Consider the following 22,357-nt stretch of genomic DNA (forward strand, 5'->3'; position numbering starts at 1 on the left):
AATAGTAAACATCTTAAAGACTATTCTATAATGGAAATCTGCCATAAAGTTTCCTGATAACTATAGGTATTAAAAACTGATTTAAAAATTAGCTTGATTTGTATTCATATTGGATATGATTCTTGAAAAAGGACAGCTAGAGGACAGAGCAACAGGATTTACATATCTCTTAAGCTTAATAAATTTGCATGTTTGAATTTTTCAGTTGCAAGTTACAGGAAAATAGGCAAAGAAAGCCATAAGTACAAAAAAAAAAAATTAACGAGCACTGTTAGTAATTAACCAGCCCACATTTTTATTTATTGAACCAGGAAAATATACCATTTAGTGTTCAATTAAGTGGAAAGTCCATGCAGTGAAATAATAACACTATGCACACATGAACTTTTAATTGTAGGTTTTATTTCCAACTTAAACTAATTTTTTAAAACTGAGACCAGTGGGTGGCCCCTGCTGGTAGAAAGATAAAGTGTTTGCTGCTGCAGAGAGCTTGTTCGTGAACTGCTTGAGCTGACTTAACATGAACAAGCTCCTGTCACAAAAGAAGCAGCTGCTGAGAGACCCAGGAGTGTTTTTTAGTTTAAGGTTACACTGATTTTGACATAAATGTCTCAAGTCTTTTTCATCCCTTTCTACTTAGATGTCATTTCTCTGAAAAGGTGAAGCTCTTAAGTATCAAGTACTGATGTCTTGAGATTGTCAGGAAGAAATCTGTAAAAATATTGAGTGTCAATTTTATCACTGATAATTTATCCCTGTAACACTGTTGCAAAGTATAGTACCACTATTACTACCATTTTTGAAGGGTAAAAATCTATAATACAATTGACATTACTAAACTTCTAAGCAAAGAATAATTTCTACACACATGCCCCAAACATCCGAATTTGTTTGAAGCTCGGCAGCTCAAATTCCATTCCTTATTCCTCACAATTTCCAGTCACTAATCGAAGACCAATGAATAGCAGCACATGGTAGAAATGGAGACAAGAGATAAATCAGATTAGTCCTTAAGATATCTTTTAAAACATTTCAGTGAGCTAATTTGTTTTTTATACTTATTTGTTTTAATATATTTGAATACTATATGATGAAATGAAATTTCCAATTTTCAGCTATAATAAAACACAGATCAGCACTTTATTATATCAGATATCCAACTACATGAACACCAAGCAGCACATTTGCTATAAATCTGTAGAGGGTCTAGGTCCAGCTCTTATATGCTCCTTGGTTGGTGACCCAGGCTTTGTCAGCCCTCATCCCAGGTTAGTTGACTCTGTGGAGTTTCTTGTGGTCTCATTGACCACTCTGACTGGCTCACTTCTATCCCCCACTCTTCCACAAGATTTCATTTGGCTGTGGGCCTCTGTCTACATCTGCCTCCATCAGAAGACAGTCATGTTAGGTTCCTGTATGCAAGCATAGCAGAGTGTCTTGAATGTATTAAGGGATTGACTTTCTCACATGGAAGGGGTCTCAAACTGGGGCAGTCATTGGTAGGTTGTTCCCTCAGTTTCTTCTCCATCTTTATCCCTGCATATCTTGTAGGGAAGACATATTTTGGATTGAAGATATTGTGGGTAGATGGATGTGTGCCTTCCTTCTCTGGAAATCTTGCCTGGCTACAGGAGGTGGCCATTTCAGTGTATTCAAATCAGGGGAATTTATATTCCCCTGTGGTAGGAATAGCTAGAATCATTCTCAGAGATGCCCCATATCCTCTCACATTCCAGGTCTCCAGAGAGTCACCAGAGATGCCCCTCAACCCAGATTTTCAATTTCATTCCCAGCCCTCTCTCACCCCCCTTTTCCTTACACATGATCACCATCCCCATTCCCCTCCTCACTTCCTCTCCTACCCAGTTCCCTCTTTCCATCCACCTTGGAGGATTATTTAGTTTCCTTTTCTCAGTAAGAGTAGTGCATCCTCCCTTTGTGAAGGTTATCCTTCACTTTATGGCTAATGTCCACTTATGAGTATGTGCCATATATGCCTTTTTGGCTCTGGTTACCTCACTCAGGATGATATTATCACATTCCATCCACTGCCTGCACTATTCCTGATGTCTTTGTTTTATATATCTGAATAGTATTCACTCGTGTAGATGTAACCCATTTTCTTTATCCATTATTATTTGAGGTACATCTAGGTTGTTTTCAGTTTCAGGCTATTATGAATAAAGCTGATATGAACATAGTTGAGCAAGTGTACCAGTGGCATAGTCGACCATCTTTTGGGTATATGCCCAGGAGGGATGCAACTGGGTCTTGAGGTAGAGCTAGTCACAGTTTCCTGAGAAACTTCCAAATTGAGGTTCAAAGTAGTTGTACAACTTTGCACTCACACCAGCAATAGAGTAGAGTGTTTCCCGTACTCTACATCCTTGCGAGCAAGTGCTATCATTTGAGGTATTCATCTTAGTCATTCTGATGGGTATATTATGTAATCTCAAGGTTGTTTTGATTTGCATTTCACTGATTACTAAAGAAGTTGATTATTTCTTTAAGTACTTCTCTGCCATTCAAGTTTTCTCTGTTGATAACTCTCAGTTTAGCACTGTACCATAATTTTAATTGGTTTATTTTGTTTGTTGGCATCTAACTTCGTGAGTTCTTTATATATTTTAAATATTAGTCCTATGTTGGATGGAGTGTTGATGATCCTTTTCAGATCTGTAGGCTGCTATTTTGTGCTATTCACAGTGTCCTTTGTCTTACAGAAGCTTTTCAGTTTGAAGAGTTCCCACTTATTTATTATTATATGTAAGTACACTGTAACTATCTTTGAATATACTAGAAGAGGGTGTCATATCTCATTACAGATGGTTGTGAGCCACTATGTGGTTGTTGGGATTTGAACTCAGAACCATTGGAAAAGCAGTCAGTGTCCTTAACCACTGAGCCATCTCTCCAGCCCCCCTTATTTATTATTAATTCTTGAACTTAGGGCCATTTAAATGCTGTTCTTATAAGAAAATAAAACTTCTCTTCAGGAAGTTGTCTCCTTTACCTGCAATTTAAAGGTTATTCCCTTCTTTCTGTTCTAATAAATATAGTGTATCTGGTTTTACAATGAGGTCTTTGATCTACTTGAACTTGAATTTTGTGAAGAGTGATAAATATGGATCCAATTGCATTCGTCTACATGTAGACAACCAGTTAGACCAGCATCATTTTTGAACATGCTTTCTTTTTTCATTGTATGATTTTAGTATCTTTGTTAAAAATTAAGTGTCTGTAGATGTGTGTGTTTATTTCAAGGTCTTCATTTTGATTCCATTGATCAACCTCTTTGTTCCCATATCAATATCCTCAGATTTTATTACTATTGCTCTGTAGTACAACTTTTTACTGTGTCAATCCTACCAATCTATGAGTATGGTAGATCTTTCTAATATCTGACTTCTTCCTCAATTTCTTCCTTCAGTGACTCTAAGTTCTTTTTTATTTTCTTATAAGAACAGCATTTAATTGGGTTAGCATACAGGTTTAGAGGTTCAGTTTATTATCATCAAAGTGGGAGTATGGCAGCATCTAGGCAGGCATGGTGCTGGAGGAGCTGAGGGTTCTATATCTTCATCTCCAAGCCCCTATGAGAAGATAGACTCCCATGTGGTTAGTCATTAGAAGGAGAGTCATAAAGCCCTCACCCACAGTAACATGCTTCCACCAACAAGACTTCACCTCCAAATAGTGCTGTTCCCTGCGTCAGGCATATTCAAACTACCAGACTCATGAACATAGGCTAGAAGTACACTACACATATCCTTTCCATGAATAATATCCAACCTTACTCTTTTAATAGAGGCAGAGATTAAATTTCACCATATTTATGAGATCCCAGTGGTGAGAATATAATATTAGAATTTTTACATTTTTTAAAATTCAAGTAGAAGCTTCAAACATGTTAGCGATTTCCTTGGGGCTCCTTTTGATGGTCCTATGGCTGAGAACAGTTTCAGTAACTGGAAACCATTTTGCTGTTCTATGCCAAACACACTCTCCATGATTGGAATAGACCATATGAAACCCAAGAAGAAAGAAGATCACACCAAAGTATGGATGCTACAGTCCTACCCAGAAGGGGAAAGAAGATAATCTCTGGGAAGTAGAGGGAGCGAGGGATCTGGGTGGGACAGAGGAGGAAGAGGGGAAAGGGGGAGACAATTCAGATATGGGAAGAAATGGGGGAGAAGTACTGAGGGTTAGGAATTTGAAAGTAGGTGTGTAGCAGTGGGGGGGGGGGCTTGGGGTAGTCACAAGAAAGTCCCAGATGCCAGGGACCTAAGAGGTTCCCAGGACCCAACAGGGAGGGCAATAGCTGAAATACCCAACAAAAGTGAGAGAGAACCTGTAGAGACCATATCCATAGGATAGGCAAGGCCCCAGGTTGAGGGACTATGAATATATTGTGTATTATAGCAAAATGGCCAAAACTATATGTCTAAGATGCTATAAGTTATGAGATTCATAGCTTTGAGATTGGTAGCAGCTAGCAGTATGTTAAATTATTAGGTTTCAAAAGTTTTTTTTTTTAATCTGTTATCACAAGATGTTAGTTCTGATACAGGAATGAAAGGAATGGCTATTCGAAGGACTAAAGGTAGCCTAAGATAAAAAATCATTATCTGTATTATTCTAGTATCTCCAGAGTATTGAAGATCCAATCACTCAATCAGTCTCTCTAGTCTCAGTTTTGCTTTTCAGAAGTTCTCATTCATAAATGAAACAATCATAATTTATGCTATTTTTTGGGTATATTCCCAAGAGTTGTATAGCTAGGTCTTCAGGTTTTCAATTAGCTGAGGAATCTCCAGATTGATTTCCAGAGTGGTAGTATCAGTTTTCAATCCCACCAGCAATGGAGGAGTGTTCATATTTTTCCACATCCTCTCCAACATGTGTGGTCACCTGAGGATTTGATCTTAACCATTCTGATTAGTGTAAAGTGGAATCTCATGGTCCTTTTGATTTGCATTTCTCTGATGACTAAGGACTTTGAAAATTTCTTTAGGTGATATTCAGCCATTCTAGATTCCTCAGTTGTGAATTCTCAGTTTAGTTATACATTCCAATTTTTGGTAGGGTTGTTTGTTTTTTGGTGATTTACTGAAAACCAACAGCCAATATCAAGTTAAATGGAGACATACTTGAAGCAATCCCACTGAAATCGGGCACAAGACAAGGATGCCCACTCTCCCCATATCTATTCAATATAGTGCTCAAAGTATTACCTAGAACAATAAGACAACAAAAAGAGATCAAGGGGTTACAAATTGGTAAAGAAGCAACAAATGTATTACTATTTGCAGATGATATCATAGAATACATTTCATAATTTATTAGATATTTTTATTACTTACATTTCAAATGTTATCCCCTTTCCTAGTTTCCCTTCAGAAATCCACTATCCCCCTCCCCTGTCCACCTGCTCCCCAACCCACCCACTTCCATTCTTGGTCCTGGCATTCCCCTATACTGGGGCATAGAGCCTTCACCAGGACTTAGGGTCTCTCGTCCCATTGATGACCGACTAGGCCATCCTATGCTACGTATACAGCTAGAGCCATGAGTCCCACCATGTATTTTCTTTGATTAGTGATTTAGTTCCAAGTATCTTCGGGGGTACTGGTTAGTTCATATTGATATTCCTCCTATGGGGCTTCAGACCCCTTCAGCTCCTTGGATACTCTCTCTAGCTCCTTCATTGGGGACCGTGTGCTCCATCCGATGGGTGATTGTGAGCATCTACTTCTGTATTTGCCAGGCACTGGCAGAGTCCCTCAGGAGACAGCTATATCAGGCTCCTGTCGGCAGGCTCTTGTTAGCATCTGCCATAGTATCTAGATTTGGTAGTTGTTTATGGAATGGATCCCCAAGTTGGGCAGACTCTGGATAATCGTTTCTTCAGTCTCTGCCCTGAACGTTGTCTCTGTAACTCCTTCCATGGGTATTTTGTTCTCCCTTCTAAGAAGGATTCTGAGCTTCTGGGCTAATAAGCACTTATCAGTGAGTGTGTATCATGTGTTTTCTTTTATGATTGGGTTACCTCACTCAAGATGATATCCTCCAGATCCATCCATTTGTCTAAGAATTTTATTAATTCATTTTTTTAATAGCTGAGTAGTACTCCATTATATAAATGTACCACATTTTCTGTATCCATTTCTGTTGAGGGACATCTGGGTTCTTTCCAGCTTCAGCCTACTATAAATAAGACTGTTATGAACATAGTGGAAAATGTGTCCTTATTTCATGTTGGAGTATCTTCTCAGTATGTACCTAGGAGTGGTATTGCTGGATCTTCCAGTAGTACTATATCCCATTTTCTGAGGAACTGCCGAACTGAACTGGTTGATTTCAGCTCTGAGTTTGATCATTTCCTCTGGTCTATTCCTCTTTGGTGAATTTGCTTCCTGTTGTTCTAGTGCTTTTAAGTATGCTGTCAAGCTGCTAGTGCATGCTTGCTCCAGCTTCTTTTTGGAGACACTCAGAGCTATGAGTTTTCCTCTTAGGACTGCTTTCATTGTGTCCCTTAATTTTGGGTATGTTGTGGCTTCATTTTCAGTAAACTCTAAAAAGTCTTTAATTTCTTTCTTTATTAATTCCTTGACTTAGTTATTATTGAGTACAATGTTGTTTAGCTTCCACAGGTATGTGGGTCTCCATTATTTAATGTTGTTATTGAAGATCAGCCTTAGTCCGGGGTGATCTGATAGGGTGCATGGGATTATTTCAGTATTTTTGTATCTGCTGAGGNNTGTTTTGTGACCGATTATATGGTCAATTTTGGAGACGGTTCCATGAGGTGCTGAGAAGGTATATCCTTTTGTTTTAGGATAAAATGTTCTATAGATATCTGTTAAATCCATTTGTTTCATAACTTCTGTTAGTTTTGCTGTGTCTCTGTTTAGTTCTGTTTCCAGGATCTGTCTACTGGGGAGAGTAGGGTGTTGAAGTCTCCCAGTATTATTGTGTGAGGTATAATGTGTGCTTTGGGTTTAAGCAAAGTTTCTTTAATGAATGTGACTGCCCTTGTATTTGGAGCATATATGTTCAGAATTGAGAGTTCATCTTTCTAAATTTTACCTTTGATGAGTAAGAAGTATCTCTCCTTATCTTTTTTGAGAACTTTAAGTTGCAAGTCAATTTTACTCAATATTAGAATGGCTACTTCATCTTGTTTCTTAGGACCATTTGCTTGGAAAATTGTTTTCCAGCCTTTTACGCTAAGGTAGTATCTGTCTTTTTCTCTGAGGTGGGTTTCCTGTATGCAGCAAAAGTTGGGTCCTGTTTACTTAACCAGTCTGTTAGTCTATGTCTTTTTATTGGGGAATTGAGTCCATTGATATTAAGAGATATTAAGGAAAGTCATTATTGCTACCTGTTATTTTTGTTTTTAGAGTTGGAATTCTGTTCCTATGGCTATCTTCTTTTGGTTTATTGAAAGATTACTTTCTTGCTTTTTCTAGGACATAGTTTCACTTCCTGTGTTGGAGTTTAGCCTTCATTATCCTTTGAATGGCTAGATTTGTGGAAAGATATTGTGAGAATTTTGTTTTGTCATGGTATATCTTAGTTTCTCCATCTATGGTATTTGAGAGTTTTACTGGGCATAGTAATCTGGGCTGGAGTTTGTGTTCTCTGAGGATCTGTTTGACATCTGTTCAGGATCTTCTAGCTTTCATAGTCTTGGTTGAGAAGTCTGGTATAACTCTGATAGGTCTGCCTTTATATGTTACTTGACCTTTTATCTCTACTGCTTTTCATATTCTTTCTTTGTTTAGTGCATTTGGTGTTTTGATTATTATGTGACAGGAGGAATTTCTTTTCTGGTCCAAACTATTTGGAGTTCTGTAAGCTTCTTGTATATTCTTGGTCATCTTTTTCTTTAGGTTGGGGAAGTTTTCTTCTATTATTTTGTTGAAGATATTTACTGGCCTTGATGGATTAGGTCTTTATTTTATTTATTTATTTATTTATTTATTTATTTATTTATTTATTTGGGCAACTGGTGTTATCTACATGTCAAGTTTTACAGCTTGAGTGGTACTTCTATCATGGAGTTAGTTGTGCTAAGATCTGGGGGCCTACAAAAGTCTAGGGTCTTTTTAAGTTAAAACATGTTTTTAAATAAAAAATATTTTTAGCATTTAAATTTTTATTTTATATATTTTTTTTGCCCACAAAGAATTCTTAAGTCTAAATTCATAATAAAATTTCAACCCATGCCTAAAGCTTCAGTTATTAATTGATAGATTTTGATCTTGAAAGCCAGAGCACTGTTCTACCCCATTTCTAGGGTAGGCCAAATAGGGGACAATTTTTGGAGGAGCTTTTATAGTATTCTTTGAGTAGTTTCAGTCCAGGTAGAGAGTGCTTCTACTCACCTGGAAAAACAACCTATTAAACTTTCAAGTACTTATATATCCCCTGGCAGGACAGATATTAGTAAAGTTGCTTTCCTAGAGTTTGCTTGAGTGTTGACCTCTTATTTAGACACATGCCTGGGTAAAGTATCTATTTTTGTGACTTTCTTGAGCACAAAACTGACAGCTAACGAAGACTTCCCATATCAGGCTGTCTGGTATAGATATACATTTTCTGAGCAACACAGAAAATTATGTGGATTCCTAGATGATTACATTAGGAAAGGTCAGTTATCAGAATTCTGTCAATTATTTCTGGGAGAATATTTCCCTACTATATATTCCCCAAACCTGTGAGTTAAGCTTAAGTTATCTTTTTGTCTTTATTTTTCTATACTCTTATTTTAACTTGGTTGTATCATGGAGTGTATTATGACACTGGGTTGGCTTCTATCACCAGAAGATTAATAGGCCCCAATGGTCTTAGTGGTTTGTTGGGAATCCAGGTGAGTGATCCAGTTACCTCTTGCCTCAGGGGAGTCAGTTTTTATGTCTATTTTCCCCAGTAGGGAAAAGCCTTCTTTCTTGGAAGAGCATAGTGTAGATGTGTACATTAGCAAAAGCATAATGGCTGTCTGTGTATATGGTGATAAAATTTTCGTTTTCCTATCTGAGAGCTTTCATTCAAACAGTCAGTCTTTTCTTTGGGTTGAAGTACCTTAAGGTTTGGTACCTCATTTTAGTTAAAGTAACCACTACCACTCCCTCATACCTGGTTTCATCCTTAATACAGCTGATCTCATCTGTGTAGAGTATTGCATAGGGAGCTTTCAGGAATATGTCCACTTGGTTAAGTTGAATTCCCTGGACCACTACAGTCACCTCACAACTGTCATGAATAACTACCTGAAGATTGTCACCAGACAAGAAAGTACCAGAATTTACGGAGATGGTTTTCTTAAACTTGACTTGGTGGTACGGAAGTAGGGCGTCATACCGTGTCACATGGACATTAGGCAGCCAGTGTCTGGAAGTTTTTTAGAGGAGGGACTCAACTGTATAGGGTGCTTTGATTCTGATGCAGAGTCAACTTGTCTTCTTTTAAATCACTACAATAGCAATAGCAGCCATAACTTTTAGACAGGTGGGTCATACTGTGGCTACAGGATTCTATTGTATAGAAACATTTGCCATAGGGTATTTCAATGGCTCCAGAGTTTGAGTTAAAACTCTGTTTGCAACGTCTTTTATTTTGTGGATAAACAAATAAAAAGGTTTAGAGACATCTTGAAGTACTAGAGTTAGAGACTAAGTCAGAGCTGTTTTTAAAAGCTCAAAGAATTTTTATTTAACCTCAGATAATGATCTTAGTGCTTCCCTTTCTGTTGGTATATAAATGCCTTGCCATTTATACAAACCTTAGTATACAGAGGTAGCAATACCTACCTACACCTAGAAACTATAAACTTGTCTCTTAGTTTTTGCATTTGAGACCTGAAGGATGGCAGTAATCCTACCCTGAGACAGGCTCTTTTTTCTTCCCTCAGCTGGTAGCCAAATAAGTAGCTTCTTGATGTACAATGTTTAGCTTGCTTGGCCAAATATATATATATATATATATATATATATATATATATATATATATATATATATCCTAAGGTTTATAAGTGTTACAAAAGTCCTATAGTGGTCCCTTTAAAACCTACCTCAGTTTCAGAAGTTAGGAGGTGATCATCTACATAATATAAGAGTATGATTCAAGAAACCTTAGAGAGAATGCCAAGAAATCAATACTTAGTGCATCATTTAACAGGATTGGAGAGTGTTATTTGTTTGCTTGTTTCTTTTATTCTTGTGGCAACCTGTTCCAGGTAAGTTGCACTCTGTACTATCCCTCTGAGTCTTTAATTTCAAAATCAAAGATGATCTAAATCACTTCTGCCAATCAGAGTCTGAAGAATGTATCTTTCATGCCAATGACAGTAGATGGCTGTTTCTCTGGAGAAATCAGACTCATGGGAATATACTGGTTTGGAACTATGGGTTAGATGATATCTATCCTCTTAATCATTTCCCTCATATCTTAGATGCTTCTATAATCAGAGGTTCTAGGTTTCCTCAAAGGCAGATATATTGATTTTCAGATTAACAGGATGAATGTTTCACTAAGCTGTGCAATGTGAACTACAATCACCTTTTGACTTCCAAGTTCATAAGGTTGATGTTTTGTTTCATTTTGTTTTTCTGTGCTTTTGCTTTTTTTTTCTTTTGTTTTTGTTAGAAGGTATACAGGTCTAACCATAGAAAGCTATAGCAAATAAGCTAGTAAGCAGCATTTTTATGTTTTCTATATTTCAGTTCCTGCCTACTGTAAAACCTAACCACCTCCAATTCCAGGAAAAAAATTACAAAGTCCACTACTTCAATAAACATCCTATAGTAACCACTCTTTAGCAACAGCTGGGCAGGCTACAATAGCAGAGTCTAGGTACATATAGATAACTGAAGACATCCTGCAGAGAACAGATAGCTTAGCCATTCTGTTTGTCAGGTGGCTTTGGTCCTGTGTTTCATTCCTGCAGATTATGCCGGAAATGTAGTTTTAAAAACATTAATTTGCTGATCCATATGGAAATTTCCCAAGCTTGTTGTAAGCACGATAAATACCCACACAACTTCAGACTCAAGGCTCTCATTTTTGACCCACTGCAACAGTGACAGTGAGAGTTCTTGATCGCTCCAGGTTGTGGTGGCACATGCCTTTAATACCAGCACTTGGGATGCAGAGGCAGGTGGATTTTTGAGATTGACACCAACCTGGTCTACAGAATGAGTTCCAGGACAGCCAGGGATACACAGAGTAACCCTGTTTGGAAAACACCAAAAAAAAAAAAAAAGAAAAGAAAAGAAAAGAAAAGAAAAGAAAAGAAAAGAAAAAAGAAAGAAAGAAAGAAAGAAAGAAAGAAAGAAAGAAAGAAAGAAAGAAAGAAAAAGGTCCTTGATCACAAGCTCATAATAAAGACCCTTATGTGTTTATACCAAAATTGGCTCTTCAGAGGTCTTGGGGTTCCTATGACTTGGACATAGCACCTATAAATTCCTCCCTTGAATTGTTGGCTTAACTTCCCTTCATAATCGATTATAAAGTATAAACTTAGTTGGTTTATTCCAACAACCAAGAAACAAAGTACAATAGAGGTTAATCCAATAGATCGAGAGTTTCATAAATATTTGGATACTTTCTTTCAATATTGAAGAAATTCAGTATTTGTACAAATGTAGACCTGGAAGTATAGTTCTGTAACAACTGAGGAGGCTGAAGCATGAGGCAAAAAAGTTCAAATAGAGTCTTGGATATACTACAAGATTCTACTTTTAAAAGCTTAAAAAGTAAACACTTAGAAAAAAAAATCAATGTTCTTAAAAGGATCCATTGGAAAGCAAACATTATACCTTGAATTCAGATATATCAAATATTAAAATTATTCAAATTTTCTCCCGTGGTTTGTATAATTAGAAAGCACATGATTAATAAAAATGTGAAATAGTTGAAGCTGTAACAAAGTAACAACTTTTAAAACAGAAGAACCTGCCAGGCCTGGTGGCGCACGCCTTTAATCCCAGCACTTGGGAGGCAGAGGCAGGGGGATTTCTGAGTTCAAGGCCATCCTGGTCTACAGAGTAAGTTCCAGGACAGCCAGGGCTATACAGAGCAACTCTGTATAACGCCCCCCCCCCAAAAAAAAGACAGAAGAATCAATATATTCTATCAGCTATACATATAAAATATAATTTAAGAATTAGTTAAGATCTGTTTCATTTGCTATGCTACATCAATGTGTATACCTCTATTATATTACTTAATTGGCTGTGGTATTTACCATTGAGTCATATAAAGAAAAATATAATTGGTAAATTGAAAATTAATTAATAAAATAATCAAAGAATAAAGGGTAGACAATATAATTGGGATCAAAACAAAAAAATCTCATTTCTGTAAGCAAACTAAACTCTGTTATACACTGGCAAATTTGATAGTCCAGAAAAATTTGAAAACATCTTGAAATAAGTAGAATAAAACCAAAATTAAAATGTATCTCAAAGAAAAGCCAGTGATTAAAATATTTTCTTGATAAGTTTGCTAAGCAATTATTGATCTAACAGCAATCACTTTTTACAATTTCGATGAAATTAGAGAGAGATAAACTTGTTTTCAGAGTGTTATTACTTTAATGCCCAAATCAAGGAAAACAACAGAATAGAAAAGCCAAGATCAACACATTTAATGAATAATCATGCAAATATATTCAAGTAAAACACCATCTAACCAAATTTAGTATTTCATTAAAAGTAAGCATCACAAAATTGGCATCTTGGCATATGACTGTAATCTCAAAACGTGAAAGAAAGACAGTCAATAACAGCATAGTTTCAAAACAAGTCTGGACATAAAACAATATGTCTCTATCTCTCAACAAACAAAAAGGAAACAAGTATATGCCATTACTTAATTAATTTTTCCCAAATCTCTCCACCCAGCTTTCTAGGTTTCCACTGACAGGTCATTTATCATGCCAGCCCCATGCTTCAAAGCCCCCATGATCTTTGTGTTGCACATCAGGCAAACCCATGCTTTGCTCCTGAACCTTTCTCTCTGGAACACAGTTGAATCACCACATGAAGGAAACACCACACAAACTTAGCTCAGAAACAATGGTAACTAAATCTCTGGGTTCAACAACTAAAATCTAATCTCGCAAATCTTATTAAATCTGATTCCTCTGGTTGCAAATTCTGGCTGATCTGCCATGATACTGGAAAACTTGTAGCAGCTACATCTTGCCCTTATGCTATCTCCATTCTGAAGACTCTAACTCTCTCCTCCTTCTCTTCCTCTGTCCAACCTGAAAGTCCCACCTGGTCCCCTAGGGATTGGCTCCTTTATTCATTGGGAGATTGGTTCACAAGAAGTCACCTGAGTATGTGACTCATTCTTTGTTCAAAACCCCTCCCAGGAATTAGCATCAAAATACAAACAGCACCAGGCTCATCCACGACATAGAAGCTGCAAACTGCATTTAGGTTTAGGCTTTAAATTCACAAATTCCTCTCTCAATTATGTATTTCCTTCTTCAAGGTCACATACTATAAACTTCGGCAAGGAGTGCCATCAACTAAGAACCAGTTATTCAAATACTGGAGCCTATAGGGAGACATTAGCTATTTGATTATGAATTTGATTTCCCTGTTAGGTAGGAAAGAATCTACCTAGGAAGGAGAAAAAACATAAGTAGTTATGGACAGTTGGGGTACATGGAGAGGGAGAGACTGGAATTTGAGGATCAAATGAGTAATTGGAGGAGGGTTGAAAATATGGAGAGGGACAGCAGAAATATAGGGCCATAATGGGACTATATGAAAACCCAAGATGATAGAAGATTCTTAAAGTTTATACACTTATGAAAGAAATCTACATTGAGTCACCAAATAAATGGGGAGATGAAACTGCAACTGGACTTCTCTCACCCCATTCATAAAACTGTCCAGTGGCCCATTTGAGTTATTTGCCAAAAGAATACCATGGCTATTGAGAAAGTTATAGATTGCTTTTCTCAAATTAATGGAAAAGCCTTATTGGTGATAAAACCACCGATATAACTAATTAGATGTGGAAAAGTCAAACTGGTGTCTAACTTGATACTTCACCCCTATTAACTCATGTGCATGGTATCGAAGGTACTTTGCAAGCTACCAGAGGAGAAAGGTTACAACCAACCCAGTTATAGACCCTTGAAGCTACAATGATATCCAGTTGGAAGATATACTGATGCAATAACGGCCAAAAGTGTCTGAGTATTCAGCCATCATCTGATTGGATTTAATGCCTATTCCAGGAGGTAGAATCCAAGATTGCTACTGGTCAGTTGCTTGAGTGACCAAGACCCTGTGACTAGATGAGCCATGGCCTTATAAAAAAAAAGCCATTCTGCATTTAAAAAATAAATGTAGCAAAATAATAACTCTTAATGAAATTTTGCTGTAATTATAGGTCAGCATGTCACTTAGACATCATCAGAGAAGGTTCCTCCAGCAACATGAAAACAAATAGAAAGATAAAAACCTGGACAAAGACGCTGAGATACATTGGAGCTCTCAGTAGAAAATTGATGCAAGAAGCAAGAAAGGATGTGGATTTATGTGGATGGTGAGACAGTGAGAATTGGGAGGATATCTTGTTTAAAGAGTATATTTCTAAAATAAATAAATAAATGAAAAGAGAAGGCAGAAAATTGGAAGGAGATGGGGAGAAACTTGGAGGACTTTATTACCGTTGTTGTGAAAATGATCATAATATATTATATTAAGACCTAAAAGAATTAATAAAATATTATATGTTTAAAAGAAAAAGAAATATGAAACCTCAATAAACAAAATAGAAAACTCTACTGATAATACAAGCAACACCAATAATCAACAACATAAAGCCCACAATTAGCACATGCATTTTATTAATAATTTCAAATATCAGTGGCCTCAATTCTCCAACTAAACTTTGGATCTAGATGAAAAACAGACAAAATAGCAGAAAAGAAAAAACAAAAACAAGAACAAATCCAAACAAACAAACAAAAAAACCAAAAGCGACCATAAGATTGATATGGAATTACAAATGACTCCAGAGATATCTTACAGAAAGATCAGAAGAATCATCTTATGGGACAAGATGACAAGTGAGACCCAGAGAGTCTTCAGAGAAATCTCCTGACCATGGGAAAATGTCTTCTTTTTATAACCTTTCAAGGGGTAGCAGCATGTCTGAAAGCATTTGATTTAGTCATAAATGACAAGGAGCATGGAAGATCAGGATTAGGTAGGACAATAAATTAATAGATTAAAAAAAAATGCAAGGGTGGAAACGGAGAGGAGCAGGAGGAAAAGAAGGTCCAGTGACAGGCCCAAAGTGAGATCCAGCTCAAGGGGAGGTTCCAAGGCCTGACACTCTTACTGAGGCTATGGAGCACTCACAAAAGGGACCTATCATGACAGCACTCCAGAAGATCCAACAAACAGCTGACAGAGTCAGATGCAGATATTTGCACTCAACAGATGGACAAAAGCTGCTGGCCCCTGTGGTTGAATTGGAGAAAGGCTGGAAGAAGCTGAGGAGGAAGGCAACCCTTAGGTGGACCAGCAGTCTCCATTAACTTGGACCCCCAAGATTTCTCAAACACTGGACCACCAACCAGCCAGAATACACCAGCTGATATGAGGCCCCCACACATATACAGCCGAGGACTACTGGGTCTGGGTTTAGTCAGAGAAGATGCAACTAACCCTCAAGAGATTGGAGGCCACAGGGAGTTGTGTAGGGAGAGGGGGGTATGGGGACATGCTCATAAAGTCATGGGGGGCGGGGAGGAAGTATGGGATGTGGACTAGTCAGAGGGTGGATCAGGGGCATGGGAATAAAATCTGGAGTGTAAATAATAAAATAAAATAAAATAAAATAAAATAAAACAACAACAACAACAAAAAAAAAAAAAAACAAAAACCAAAAACAAATAAACACACATAAAAACCATCACAGCACAGAGTAACTTCTAAACCTTCTGTCCCAGGAGGGATCTTCAGGTATGTCCCTCTTTTAGCCCTGCTCCCTCCATTCTCCCTCTTTCATTTGTTCCTTTCTTTACCAAATGTACACCCACGATTTCCTTTATGCTAAATAATATTCTATATGAAAAACATTTAAGAGCCTGTCGTCAAAAACTTATTATTTTACATGGAGAAATGAAATTTGTAACTGAAGTGACAATAAGACAGTTAAGGAATGTTTCTAACTTTGTATATGCTATTGAAATTTAGAACTTTTTCAAAGGAAATTGTTAAATTATGATTTGAATTAAGTAGAATATGAGAATTTCTGAGTCTAAAAGTCTAAGCCATATTATCATTTTTAAATTTCTTGATGGGTTTATATTGGAATTGAGTTGATTTTGTAAGAATAGTATACTCATATTTAATTATGTATACTGAAAAGTTTAGTGATTATTTACATTCCAAACTCAAACACAAGCATGGCTAAACATCATATTTTTCATGTCAGATTAATTGCAGATCTTATAGTAAACTTCTTTCAATTATAATAATTAACAGATAACTGGCAAAGGTCATTGGGAATACCCTTAAGGAGGAAATGAATTCAAATCTTCAATGAACAGAACCAGAACCTAGCTGAGATTACATTGTCACAGGAATGGCATCATCATATTAGCAGAATAAAGAGAATAGCTAACTCATAGAATGCATAAAACTGTTTTTTAAATAAAACTTCTACATTTTAAAGTCAGTTATGGACAAAATGCATTAAAATAAATAATGATCACAATTCTGGGTGTGTTTTCAAGCAACACTTTGTGTGCAAGCACGTTCTTGGTTAGTTTCTTATGTGCCTAAGTGTCTACTTTTGATTATGAATGAAGCAGTGCAGCAAGCTATGGAATGATGACAGTGTGTGCTTCAATCTATTCTTAATTTCCTTCTCCAGTTAATGTTCTTATTTCCTTTCTAGATTCCATCTTGATCTTTAATTATGCTCTATAATTGTCTCTGTGGGAAAACATCTGTTATTGCCTACACATTTATTCCTGTGCTATCTCAGATTCCCTGCGGACTATACTATAACTTGTTGATATTGAACTTTCTAGTTGCCTTTTGATCATTTTCCACCCTGAGGGTATGGCTAGGATTAAAAAATTTAGCAGTGTCATTTTTAATACAAGTTAAAAGATATTTCTTATAAATACTATATTATTAAATTCATAAAATTACTTCAGTGGGTTAGAGATATTATTCTATGTTAACAGTTTGTGTTACTTACAATTTTTTGATAAATTTTTTTATTGGTTATTTTATTTATTTACATTTCAAATGCTATCTCTCATCATGGTTTACACAATTTAAAAAATATACATTTCAAATATAGTTTCTAGTTATATTTATTTTTAATATTCAAATTCTCAATGCTCTCTATTATTTCAATTGCCTAAATTATTTTATCTTTAAATTTTATTTTCTAATGATAATACTTATTAATGTTATATTCCTTCATTTTTAAAATAACACTTTTTATCACCCAATTAATTATGGTACATTTATTTCTGAGTCTCTAAGAATGACATAATTTTACTTATATTGAGTATAAATTCTATGATTAGTTTTATCAAAGTCTATATTATATATTATCATAATATTTAATATAGTAAAGTTACATTTACATTGGTAAAATTTTATACCTTTTGTTAAGTTAGAAAGTTCAAGATTTGATTGTATATTTTATATATATATATATATATATATATATATATATATATATATATATATGAACTGACATGAATACTTATATGTTGCTACTCATTGCTACTATGTTCTACAAAATAACTTTGTATACATATTTTAAAACATGGCTTATCAATTATCTGAATTATAGATAATATATTTATTCTTATAACAGTATTTTTACAGAATACATTTACATTGTTTATATTTTTACTTCTCTGGGTCTTTTCTTTGGAGACAGGTTTTGCTGTGAATATTGATTGATATTCAGTATGAAAGTTCTTTACCTGAAGGCATGCTCTGCAGGTTTTATGGCTTTTCGAAAAATAGTTATTCACAATAAAAATCTCAGATGACCTTCAAATCCCTCATTAAAGTTAAACATCTCTATGAACCATAGATATGTAGGAAATTGTATGTACTTTTTCTGATTATCTTTGACTTATTTGAAGAATACACACAGAGATAGTCTTAGCCCCATGTAAACACTGATACAATGACTCTATAACAAGAAGCACTTCCAACACCATTATTGAGGAATCATTTCATTAACACCATCCATGTTCTTATAATTAAGTTAAAATACTCTTTTAATATAATATAATGTGTGTGTGTATGTATGTATGTGTGTGTGTGTGTGTGTGTGTGTGTGTGTGTTATTTCTTAGGTTAAAAGTAACTTCTGACTTGCACATTTGGTGATCCTAAAATTGCTTTTACACTGACAAATTAAACAAGACCCATTGCATTTTAGTAACTGCATTTAATTTGTTTATTTGCACTATATCCTGATTCAGATTCTAAACTTGGCAATATATGGGCATAGATCACATTTTCTCCAACTGTTCTTTGTATCAATAGCTATGGAAATATAACCAAATAATAATTAGCTTGTTGAACTTTTGGGATTCTGTGGACTGTATCTTGGGTTTTTTGTTTGTTTGTTTGTTTGTATTTTATATTTTGCCAATATTGACTTATTAGTGAGTATATACCATGCATGTCCTTTTGGGTCTGAGTTACATCACTCAGGATATTTGCTAGTTCCATCCATTTGCCTGCAAAACTTAGGATGTCCTCATTCTTAATCCCTGACTAGTATTCCATTGTGAAAATGAACCACATTTTCTATATCCATTTTTCTGTAGTGGGACATCTAGCTCATTTCCAGCTTCTGGCAATTACAAACAAGGCTGCTGTGAACATAGTGGAACATGTGCCTCTGTGGCATGGTGGGGAATTTTTTCGGTATGTTACCAAGAGTGGTATAGCTAGGTCTTCAGGTAGATCTATTTTCAGTTTTCTGAGGAACCTCCAGATTAATTTCTAAAGTGGTTGTGAGGAGTGTTCCTCTTTCTCCACATCCTCTCCAACATGTGCTGTCACCTGAGGTTTTGATTTTGACATTCTGATTAGTGCAAAGTAGAATCTCAGGGTCATTTTGATTTGTATTTCTCTGATCACCAAGGACTTTAAACATTTCTTTAGGTACTTCTCAGTCATTTGAGATTCCTCTGTTGTTAATTCTCTGTTTAGTTCTATACCCCATTTTTTGATTGAGTTTTTTCATTTTTTTGGTGATTAGTATTTTTTTTTTCTAATCAACGCCCAATGTTTACTTATGAGTCTGAGCTTATAAAGGGGGAGAACACATCCTCCACTATTCAAGGATCTCATGGTCCCTTTATAAGGATTGGACAGGAAAACAAGCTGGACTGCTCAGCAGTTAGCTTCTTGCAGGAAGATGCAGTTGTGGCAGACAAAAGACTTTACCTATGTCAAAAGACTCCATCCTATCTGAGCTCTCAACTGTGGCAAACCAGGTCTGAGCCAGCCTCCTCAAGGCTGGGGGGAGGGCACAGTTCCTTCCTTTTTATTTATTAAAAGTTAGCTGGACTGAGGCATACAATTTACTTATGCTCCACGGTCCTGCCTGGGAATTATGGTGCCTGCCTTGGGTCTGAATATCTACACTCCTTCTGAGCTGTCCTGGAGAACGTGTGTAGCTTGTTTGTGTTTATTTGCACAAACATGGCATTTTAGTGTTTATTATGAACAAACATGACCTTTTGGCACATGTCTGAGGTTGATAAGAGTCAAAGAATCATCAGTGGCCCATCTTTGGCTCCTCATTGCACAACTTTTTCCCATTCAGACCCAAGGCACAATATGAACTCAATGCATCTCTTCATAGAAATGGATGGATAACTTCCATCTGAATTTTGCTGAAGGTAAGCCTGTATGGAGGTAACTGACCTGCTTGGAATACAAAATCAAAAGTTGCAAGAAACAGGATTAAGGTTGTCTTTTGGTATGTCTGAGGCACTCAATTCAGTTGCAAATTAGCAACAATCAGACTCAGGATCTGGCCTCCCAGTGTGGGGGAAGTGGCTTTGAGAATCAACAGAAAAACTGTTACTTCTCACATGAATAGTGGAGGCTATGCTCCACGTTAACTCTTGTGTGTTTCTGCCTGTTGTCACACTCCGAACCGAACCGGGTCCACCTTGGAAGACAAGCTGGGGAAGGAAAAAGATGGCGGGGAAAAATAACCAGGCTAAGACAAGAAATCCTGATCAAAGGCCAAGGTTTAATGAAATCCTCAGTTTTTATAGCGTGGGAAAAAGCCCTTCCCGCCAACCCCAGTCTTTGAGAGCACAGGTGAGAGCCTGTAGGCTGGCCCTGAGACTGCTGTCTCTGGAACACCCAAAAGTCTTCTTTGAAGGGCAGAGACCGGTGTAAACAGTAGAGCCGGCTTGGCAGATCTGAAGATTACCACTGCAGGTGGTTCTTAGTGGCTGCAGAGGGCTGGGAGAATTCTACAAACTCTGATGGCTAATGAAGATTTGTAGCTATCTTCATAATAGGAATCTCCACTACTGAATTTATTTCTAGACCAGTCCACGATTGAGTCAGAATAACTGTTCACATTAAAGGAAAGAGAAGAGTCAATGTAACTCTTCCTTTTGATTAATTTTTCTAAGTTAGTTTCCACAGTCTCTATGTTCTTTGTCCTACAAAGTCTTAAAGCTTGAAGCAAGTCAGGTTAGCTTGTCTAATCTGGGACCTAGACAAGAAAAGGTGGGTCAAGAATATACTCCCAACACAGCTTTCCTGTCACATTGTCAGGGCTCTCAACAAGCTCACAGGTCAGCATTATCCTTTTGTGTCAGTATGTCACACCAATCACACTGGCAGGTAGCAAGCTCCTGCAGCATTCTGTGGAAAAAAACACAAACATGTCCTCTTCCCCATATTAAATATCTGATCAGGATCATGCCATATGCCAATAAGTGGATGCTTCCATCTCATCTAGGCATGAGTATGCCTAGTTGTAGGATACTATAAGGCACTCAGCAAGGAGTTCTTTGGCATCCAGATTTAAAAATTTTAAACATAAAAAGAGTTATTTAAATAATGTGCATAGGGACATAATTCCCACCTTTTTTGTTTTTTAAGAAGATATTGTTTAAAGTTCTACAATACCTTGCCCTTGAGAATTATAAAATATCCCAGTAACATGGGTAACATTAAATTATTGACAAAACATCTCAAATGCTTGACTGTAATAGCCAGTTCCAATATCTGTTTTAATATGATTTGGAATGTCAAGTATAAAAACATTAACATAGGCAATCACTAATTAAATTTTTAGTTGCTTTTCCTGTTAAAGCAGTTACAACGAGAAAGACTGAAAAGGTTATCAAGAGTCACATATGCATATTTTATTTTTCTAAAATCAGAAATGTGAGTGTCCATTTGCAATAATTAAATATAAATCCTTGATAATTAACATCTTTGTGTGGAACAGGTAGAAACTAGGGATATTGAGAACAAGTCTTTACAATTTGACATGCACATTCTCTAAAAATACCAAATTATTATCTCAAGCCATTACTATTTTGATGATGTAAAGAATTAGATTATATGACCAGTTGTTCTTGTGTAAGGCCTATAATCTGCCTCGGATACATCTGGTGTGGGATTGCCTTAAAGGGTCTTGTTCAGGCAGACCAGGGTGAGTTCTTAAATGTCCAAAGACAGTCCTTTAAAGGAATAGTACTTTCTCTTATTTGTATATTATTTCTCTCTTATATGTATAGTATTTCATATATATATATATATATATATATATATTATTGTATATGCATACACAATTGCATATTTGAGGATTAGCAGTATCTAAAAAGGGAACAGTTTCAAGCAATTGTAAGCCCTGATACACACACACACACACACACACACACACACACACGCACACGCACACGCACACGCACATGCACGCATGCACACACACGTGTGTGCTATCAGTATACAAATTAAAGCTTCATTTCCCAACATTTCAAAACACTGGCTACAGGACACAATTCAATTATCTGAGCTGAAGCAGGAGGAAACTCAAAAGAATAAACATGTGATACAGTCACATATACTTTTCTCCCATAGAAGGGCTGTTTTTAAAGATAGTAGATTTTATATTTTGGGCAGATAAACCAAGCAGCAGACCAGGCCAAGGNGTTCCACGTGGGAGAGGTTTATTATGCNGGAGTGGGGGAGCAGCGAAGCGGGTAGAAGGGTAGAGAAGAGCAGAGAGAGAGAGGAGGGGTTGGCTTCCTCTCTTATACAGAAAATGACGTCACACCAGTG

The 22,357-nt window shown here is 36.4% G+C and overlaps 1 pseudogene; it reads right to left on the reverse strand.

Moving 5' to 3' along the window:
• Nucleotides 1–5,233: 5,233 nt before the first annotated feature.
• The window catches only part of LOC110324033, a 41,083-nt pseudogene continuing 23,959 nt past the window's right edge, over nt 5,234–22,357 (reverse strand).

The sequence above is a fragment of the Mus pahari genome, chromosome 7 (assembly GCF_900095145.1).
Source record: "Mus pahari chromosome 7, PAHARI_EIJ_v1.1, whole genome shotgun sequence".
Lineage (NCBI taxonomy): Eukaryota > Metazoa > Chordata > Mammalia > Rodentia > Muridae > Mus > Mus pahari.